This window comes from Rattus rattus, chromosome 14 (assembly GCF_011064425.1).
Source record: "Rattus rattus isolate New Zealand chromosome 14, Rrattus_CSIRO_v1, whole genome shotgun sequence".
NCBI lineage: Eukaryota > Metazoa > Chordata > Mammalia > Rodentia > Muridae > Rattus > Rattus rattus.
This window is the reverse complement of record NC_046167.1, coordinates 9,238,849-9,248,513: the sequence shown is the minus strand read 5'-3', so window position 1 is coordinate 9,248,513 and position 9,665 is coordinate 9,238,849. Positions and strand designations below refer to the sequence as shown.

The following is a 9,665-nucleotide window of genomic DNA, read 5'->3' as shown; positions in this document are numbered from 1 at the left end:
CACAACTAAAACAAATATAAATAAACACATGAGCAATATTTTGGAAAATATCTCAGGTTATATGTACAAGGTATGTGCAACAGAAATTCATTTTTGAGTCTAGACATGGAACTAATCCCAATTAGCTCACTATGAACATGAAATGTCCTCGATAGATTCATGCACTTGAACACTTGGGGTCCAGTTGGATACATTGTCTGGGGAGAAAACCTTCTGTAGAGCCTTCCTGGAGGAAATGGTCACGGACATAGGAGAATAGGCATTGATATTTTATAACCAGGCCCCACTTCCTATCTACTCTCTTTCCTTGTTCTTTGCAATATGGAGATTCTCAGGCACAAACTCAGATGCCACAAACACCAACATGAATTACCCTCCCACCCTAATGGACAGTGCCATCACTAACCATGAACCAAAACAAATGTTTCCTCCTTCAAGAAGCTTCTTGTCAGGTACTTGGTCACCACATGTAGAAAGCAACTAAAACTCTCCACACACATCTTCAATAAGGATAACAACTTACCCTATAACAGGTACCCAACGTTCTACTCAGTCAGAGAATGTCGCTCACTACTGTCTCCTTCTTGTTGGAAACAGCTGTTTCAGATATTCAGAATAGCATTAAATCCAACACATTTGTCAGAGTTTCTTCCCTTTTCTTCACTAAATGAATTTTGTAACCCTGGAGATTGCTCGCTCAAAGGAAATGAAATTATTTCTAGCTCTCCATAAACAACATGTTGCAAATTATGAAAATTAGATGAACTTATAACGACCTAAACATACTATTTCCTTCACAATTTGGTCATCAATATTTAAACAGTTCCATGATAAAATCAAATTAATTGATTTTAACTTGTAGTTCATTTTTTAAATTAAATAAATTTAATGGATACATTTAGTTTCGAGTTCTAATCCTTAATCATACACTCAACACACACCGATTTTTTCTTTTTTGCTAATGCCCCATAAGATGTTTAAAGTCTCACTACTTTTCTCAGTGGTGAATTCCATGAATCACAATGATGAGAAGAACCTACATCCATCTGTTTACTTTCCCTGTAGCTGGGAGCAAGCCATGGAATGAACCCTCTGCTTTAAATCATTTGTCACTCACAGTTTCAAACCTAACCATATCTAATGGAATACGACCATGCCAAGGAATTCAAACAAAACCATTGCAAGGATTCAAAATTCGTGGTGTTGGAGGTATGACAGAACCCACACCCCAACAGAAACCTATGTATGTGGGGCTGGACTTGTTTGACCCATAAAGATAACTATCCCCTGGACTAGCACCATTGGAGAAAACCTGTGTATCCTACTAGTGAGGAATAAGGAAGATTCCTACTGGCCTTTGCTTGTGGAAATTGCTTTATAGCTACAAGTAGGAGATGGGGATTGGTCTGCTAAGCAATCTTTTGATATTTGGAATACCTCCAACCATTCTGTTTGTGGGTAACCCAACTGTACCAATACTCTCTAAACACTGACCTGACTTCTGGGTTGCTACATTGGATAAAATGAATTAAGGAACAATCCTGGCAGAGTCTTCTGATGAAGTAAACGTTTTTTGTGGATGCCCCACTTATGCTGTAAAATTTGTACCATTCCCCACAAAAGAACTCCATAGAATGATCCTTCTGGTATCCTCAGGAAGGGCTAAGACTTGAAAACCTTTATCTTATAGCCACAAATGCAAATATTGTACCTCCAGGGTATCTAGTGGGGTTTCTCCCCTCCAATACAAAAGATTTTTCTTCCACATAAAGAAAATCCAGATGGAAATGTAGCCTTATACCAGACCATAAAAGGTCTCAGATTTTACATCCATTGGTGCCATGATACTACACAGTAGGAATGGTAGTAGAATGTAATTGTTACAAAATGCTGATTTCTTGCACATGAGAATTTTAAAGCATCACATCATCAGACTTGAGACTCATTTGGAATCTGAGTAAAAAGCATAATTGACCCAGTGATACTTCACTCAACGGTGAGTTAGCATGATCTGTGTGCAGAAGGTAAGACTCACTTGCCATTTTAGACTCTTCCCATCCCACCTTCAGAATACCATCCGCCTGACTCACCACCTTCAGATTCTTTATGAGCAAGCTCACAGTTATTTATGAGTTTTGGTCAAAAAAATCCATATGGAAATGTAGCCTTATACCAGACTGTAAAAGGTCTCAGATTTTACATCCATTGGTGCCATGATACATCACATTAGGAATGGTAGTGGCATCTGTGGTGTTGCTTATTTTGACAGTTCACTGTGCTGCAGAAACACCCTTGTCATCATCACATTGTGTTACTATCCAACTGTGAGGTGGGCTTTCTCTAAAAGGTAGTCATAGTGGACACCTGCAGGGTTGATCTCTTAGCTTTCAACTTCCATTCACTTTGTGGACTGTAAGGTTCATATAGATCTAAATTTTTATCCTTCTAATGAACTCTCTGTTTATTTTTGAAAACACAATATCTGACCTATGCTTTAATCTTCCAAAGCCATCATAAGTTGGAGCATTTAAAACAACACTAATGTGTAAGCTGATGTCTATACACAGGTGAGGGATAGCATAAGTTAGGTCAAGGACAGTAAAAAGTAAGGTGGGGACAACATTTTTGTAAGGCAGGGGAGAAGGGAAAAGAGAGGAAGAATCGAGATGGAGACAGAGAAGGACGACCAGATCCAGGTGGTCTTAAATGACTATAGGTAGTTATGAATTTTTCTTAAGGGATGAATTTCTATAGGTCAGTTTATCTTATCTAGGTGGGCGGTTTATAGCTTTATCGATTGGTTGTGAGTTTATTGTGTGAACATATTGTGGATTGAGAATTTAACATATAAATCTGATTGCTAAATTACAGTTTATTGAGTCTTGATTTTAACAGGTTGTCGTGAGTTTATACTATAACTGCCGGGGATCGGTTGCTTGGAGTGAGGGCAGATTCCGAGATGGAAGCCTCGATAGGCCAGCTGCTGCTGGACTTCTGGAGTCTTGATTTTGCCAGGTAGCTGGGTAGTTTTCAGCTAACCAGCCAGGAGAGGGTGACTAACAATGGGAGCAGAGAGACTGCCGGGGCAAGATAGCCAGAGGTAACGTGGCTTGGTGCCACACTAGAACCGGCTGCCGCTGAGATGAAGGTATCCCACAGATGCCATGTGGCCCTACAGTGCTGGCACTAGCGTGGGATGAAAGGTTACATTTTTTAAAAAAAGTAATTACTGCAACACTAATGTATTGTCTCAAAGTCTAAAAGATTAGGAATCTAAGACCAGATGGTGTGTTCCACCATGCTCCATCATACCAGGGAAGCACCTGTTTCCACACCATTCTCCCAGCTTCTGTTCATCTCGGGTATTCCTGGCCTTAAAGATTTATTATACTGGCTTTACCTCTTTACCTGCTACACTGAGGGCAATCCCTCACAGCACCTTCCCTCTGTGTGTATGACAACATTCCCCATCTAAGGACATCAACATCTCTCCTACTGCTGTCATTTAGATTTGTTTACCTCTGTAAAGTGCTCTTTCCAAATAGGATTGCATTCTGAGATTCTGGGTACTAAGACATCAACACACCCCTTAGTTCTTGTGAGGAACAATTCAACTCACTACCTCCTCCTTCCATAGTGTCTACTGCACAATATCTTGACAAAGTAAATATAAATTAAGTATAAGCTGGAGTCTAAAGACAACTATATTACTCTGTTTCTACTGATCCAAACAATAATATACTGTGCACGAGTATTTATAAATATTTCTTCCATGTACTAAAACTGTGCTTTGAGATAATTTACCTACTGGACACTTCAGTTTCTCCCTCACAAACACCCACATTCTTCATCTCCATTTTAATTACCCTGGAAATATTCTTTCCTCATGGACAATATGGATAGTTGTAAATATTTTTGATTGTTAGAGTTTTTATGTTGAATGTTGTCTGTACTAAAGGTGTAGACCCCAAAACACTACTGAGAGATGATAACCCATTAGGGGATGAGGCCAAAAATGGGTAGACTTTGGGTCATGGAGCATGCCCTGGAAGGGTTGTGGACCCTGCTCACTTCCTTTCTTTCCACTGCTACCTGCTGCTTGGGTTGGAAGTGGATCTGTTCTACCATTTGGCCATCCAACATCATCAGCAGAGGCTTGCAGCAATGGGACCACTCAGCCATGGACTTGAACTTACAACAATGGGCTAAATGCAATTTTTCTTGCCAAGTTTATTCATCTCAAACACCATAAAACAATGTGGAAAGCTTTCCCTTGCAGTGGGGTAAGTAAGTAGACTCCTTGCTGCAATGTTCTGCTCCCTGCATTTGCAAGGAGCACTGTTGAACTGGAGGCTTGGTTCCTTTACCCTCTCACTGGTCAAGGATCCTAAGAACGCATTGTTCAAACTCAGAGTGACGCAAAGCTGAGAAAATAGATACCAAAGTATCTACCAACATAGATGGTGGATGCAAGATTATAAATCAAAAATAAGTAGAAATTTTTGGACACATATGGTGCATTACACTGAGCCACATACCTGTTGTAGGAAAGGACGCTAGCCAGACAACAACAAAAAGCAGACAGAGCAGTGCCACAGATGTGGGAGACACCTGTCAGTGGATATCATTCTGATCTTACAAACTGGCGGATACCGTCTTGCAATTGTGTCATGTCTTGCTTCCCCTCCATCTGTCTACTCTCCCCCCTCCCACCTTCCATTCCACTGGTTATGAGACAGGCAGTCCCAGCTCTACTTGGACAGCAAGTAACGTCTCCTTCTGGCCAGGAGGTTCCCAGCACACACTCAGGTGTAGGAGTTTGTGAGAGAACAAGAGCCCCAGCATCGGCTGCTCCTGGTACCTCTCTGAAGGGTGAGGCAACAAAAAGATGAGATGCTTACACACGTTATACAAAAAGGAGTTAAGGGATACAATGCCTTGTGAGAAAATATTGACCATGATCATCTAAAGGAAGAGGAAGGCAAAGTACCAAGGAAATGATGATAGACTCATAAAAGGACACTTGTCACAATAAAATCAAGAAAGCATTCCACACTCTCCCTGTACCAATTCTCCCCTAAGTGCTTTTCCTGCATTTCAGTTCAGTCCTCACCACAACCATCTAAGAAAGAGACTGTCTGGGAAAAAAATTATGTTCACTCCTTTGAAAAGGCAAGGCAGAGTATTCAAGACCTCTGCACTGGGTATAGGGAGCACTGTGGTGGGCTTAGCTAGAGAGGAGAAAGATACTGGCTCAACTTCAAACACCACAAGGGAAGAGGGGAGTTTGTCACCAGAGAATGGACATAGACAGAAGTGATGGGGGAAGTTATTCACAGTAAATATAGGGATAAGGGGGATGGTGAGACATGAGAAGGCCAATCAGATATGGAGAACAAAGAGTCTTCATTCAATGGTTTTTGACTCTTCATGGTCAGAGACTGTGGTTTAGTCCCTGGGAGCTCTGGTGGGGGTGGGTTCTGGTTGGTCGATATTGTTGTTCTTCCAATGGGGTTGCAAACCCTTTCAGCTCCTTCAGTATTTTCTCTAACTCCTCCATTGGGGTCCCCTTGTTCAGTCCGATGGTTATCTGCAAGCAACCTCATCTGTATCAGTAGGGCTCTAGCAGAGCCTCTCAGGAGCCATTCATATCAGGCTCCTGTCAGCAAGCACTTCTTGGCATCAGCAATAGTTACTAGGTTTGGTGGCTGCATATGGGATGGATCCCCAGGAGGTAACCCAATTACAAAAGAACACACATGGTATACACTCACTGATAAGTGGATCTTAGCCCAAAAGCTTGGGATACCCAAGCAATTCACAGACCACATGAAGCTCAAGAAGAAGGTAGACCAAAGTGTGGATGCATCAGTCCTTCTTAGAAGGGGGAACAAAATACTCATGGGAGGAAATAGAGGGACAAAGAGTGGAGCAAAGGCTGAAGGAAAGGCCATCCAGAGACTGCCCCACCAGAGCCCATTCTTAACCATTATTATCTATCTATCTATCATCTCTCTACAGGGGAAATGTTCAGAACAGAAAAAGAGAAGTGTGACATACTTAAAATCTTAGCTTCTCTGTGGGTCAGAAATCAGACGTTTACACTGCAATTCATAACGCTAAAAATTAGTTATGAAGTAGCAAAAAAATAATTTTGAGTTTGGAGGTGACCACAGCACGAGGAACTGTATTCAAGGGCTGCAGCGTTAGGAAGGGTGAGGACCACTGCTTTAGAGCGACAGGCATCCCGCTGAGGATGTCGTGAGAACTACTCAGTGACAGAAAGAGTTTGTCATAACCTAGAAGCATGAAAGCTACGTCTGCTCACCCCCAGCTGTTCATTCATGATCACAGTCTCAAGATAATCACACGAAACTCTCGCTATGCTAGATGAGGGCTCCTTTAGAGAAAATGGAAAAGAGAATCCCTCCTGTTACACATGACGTCATTTAACTACAGTAAAACCTCCACATGTATTTGCAATATGCCATACACATACATATGTGTGTGTGTGTGTGTGTGTGTTTTTACAATATGTTTACTAAACATTCTTTCATGTGAGTCACTATTCAGGGATGCAAGGATTCTCACATTTAATAATATATGTGCTGTTTGGCTTCTGTTTTGAAAGCCAGACAATTATTGCCACTGGAATGACGCCCTAACATATTATTCTGTCATCCCGCCAGGCTGTCTGTCTGTCTCTCTTTCATTCTTAATATGAGCAGTCAGTGAGTCATTGCAAGAGAATTGTCCTTTTAAGGTTAGAATAAAGGATTTTTTTTTAAATATTAGAATAATCTTAATTTTTAAAAGTCTACGCCTTTGACCTATCTCTGCTAAGAAGTCGACTTTCCCATCCCTCTGGGCTTCAACTTAGATCCACAGAAGCACGAAGCACTGTCAGGCAAGCATTTACCACTGAAGTTGCAAATCCATGCCTCACGCTTTTAAGTTCACATGAGAAAGCTTCGCTGGTAGTTTGATTCCAGAAAAAAAGTTATGGGGAGGGAGAGGGAGTGAAGACTTACATCTGGAGAGAGTTAAGGTTTGTGGCTGTGTCTCTCCTGCAGCCATCTTGCTTGGGCTTACAAATGCCTGTGTTTCTTAATGTTTTAAGTTTTATTAGGAAAGGAAAAAAATATAGTGTATTTTTATAGAGAAAATCTAATGGTTTATTTATGTTGTTAACCTGCTTTTGCCCTGGATATAGTGACCGGGAAGAAGCCATTAAGTAAAATTGAGAGGACTTGGGGAAACTTTAAATTTTGTTTAGCAATTAATTATTGGGCACAATTAGAGTTCTTGATAGGAATTGCACACAGAGTATCCTGTGTGAGTGTGTATGTGCCAGTGTGCATACATGTGCATGCATGTGTGCATGTGTGTGATATGCGCATGTATGCACATGTGTGCATGCACACACCTATTCCTCTATGTGAATGCAGTCACACATATGAAAGACATACTCGTGAAGGCCAGGGGACAATTTAAATGTAGTTTCTCATCTCTCACCTTATTTGACAAAGGCTTTGTTGTTGACTCGATACACCAGGCTAATTGGCACAAGCTTCTGGAGAGTCTCCTGTAGCCACCTCCCTCCTCATTGTAAGAACACTGGAGTTACGGCTGTGCTCACCATCACCCACAACCATCACACGAGTTCTCAGGATTCAGACTCATCTCTTCACCTTGTACAGCAAGCACTTTGCCTCCCAAGCTCCCTAAAGTACTTCTCTTAGATGGTTTGAAAACCTTAAAGTTTTCATATATCTGTTCCTGCTTTGCCTCTGCATTTGAAGTCACTGGGGACCAGAAGTTAAATGGGCTTAAGAACCCTGTTAATGATGTACACACACACACTCCTGCTAGAGTCATCAGAGAGTGACCCGCCCTTGCTCTATCCTCTCTGTCTGCCGACGCTCACCATGAGGTTAGGGAAGGTTGACTCTGGCATTTAAGATCATTTTAACATGGAAAACTTTACACATGGGTATAAAATAATAGCTCACCTATGTTAAAATGTGAGCCACTTTGCATCTCACTGCCCCAAGTTGTTTAAGGAAGAAAAAGTTACCAAAATGTTCAAAACCCTTCATTAAGTTCGATGAGAAAGAACACTTTTGAAAAGTTCTGTTGCTTACAAATAAGTTAGGTTCCAAGAAGCCGTTCACAAGTGGGTTCCTGAGTCAACTCAAAGGCAGCCTTGCCTGAGGCATTTCCTCTAAATGTGGCATGAGCAGGCCCTTTGAATTCTGAAAGCTGGGCAGAAAGTCCTCCCACTTGATGAGAGCTACGCTTTTCCCATGAAGTCCTTGGGGAGCTGGCTCCTTAGTACTGAAATTGGCAGATAGATGCACAGCTTCCTTATATAAAGGAGCACAATGCTTGCACATAACTTGTACCCAGGATGCCCTATGCTTTAAGTCATCTCTAGAAGACTTATAATACTCAAAATTATCAAGGGTGATGTAAATAGCTGTTATGTTATATTTTATAGAGGATGATTTTATAGAGGTTGTTAAACATATTCCTTTCAAATACTCTTGACCCACGTTTTATGGGATGCAGCTACATAGGACCCACAGATACAGTTAAATGTACTCTCTTCAGGGGTCCCCTCCATAGTGCTCTACATATATTTGAGATATGTAAAAAGGCAAAGCAGGTTCCTTTCTCTAAAAATGTTTAATTCCTCAGCTACTGAGCCCAAAGAAACAGAAAGAGGTAAAGTGCCCGATAAAGACTTCAGAGGTTTACCAGCAAAGACAAGTGAAGCCCGAAAGACCAAAACCTGCAGAGAATACTCAGCAGTATGGGGGACAAAGCTCGACAAAGTTTCGTTCGACAAAACTTGACTTTTTTTGTTTGTTTTGTTTTTTGTTTTTTGGTTTTTTTGTTTGTTTGTTTTGTTTTGAAAAATAGAAAGGTTGGAAATGATTCAAATGGAACACACAGTGGAAAGCATCACCAACAAACTGTCAAGTGACAGGATGAAGACCGTGAAATACTACAACCAAACAACGTTAGGGGGAAAAAAATAAACAAATACGACCACAGAAGACAAGAATTCTGAGATCCAATCAAGAAGCTGAGCCTAAAATTCCATAGGCGGGAAGAGGAGCTGAGACAAACACAAAGGAAGAGACGATCTGTTTGATGAAATGACAACAAACATTTTCCAAAAGTCTCCAGAAATGAGCGTCCAAACATAAAGACATTTACAATTCCAAACAGGGGTGACGAGAGCGGAACATACCCATGACCTATTACACTTGAGCGGCCAGATAAATACATAAATGTAAAAACAAAAACCAAAAAGTATTTGGAGGTATAAGGAGGAGATGCCAACTCAGAAACATGTCTAATCTCTCATCCATAGCCATAAATCCAAAAATAATAATAGGTGTAAGAATGGTAGCCTGGGTAGCACAGTAGAGCTGACCCTGGTATCATGCGGGGTGGGGGTGGGTAAGGGTAAGTTATCCAAAGGTTTGAAAGCAGGCAGTCTGGCTTCACCCCTTGTCGGTTGTGGCATTGGGTGAGTTAGCTAAGGCTGTGCTGGAGAGCTCGGCCTAGTGGTGTGGATGCAGGAGAGCCAGCTAGATGACCAACTCAGCTACCACGGAGACTCAGATCCAAGCATGTGAGTTGTACCACACACA

General features: G+C 41.4%; 1 protein-coding gene across 2 annotated transcripts in view; it reads left to right on the top strand.

Annotated features, from left to right (window-relative positions):
- Positions 1-9,665, top strand: part of Slc39a12 (solute carrier family 39 member 12) — an 82,701-nt gene that overhangs the window by 41,065 nt on the left and 31,971 nt on the right. The gene's annotated exons all lie outside the window — the stretch shown is intronic.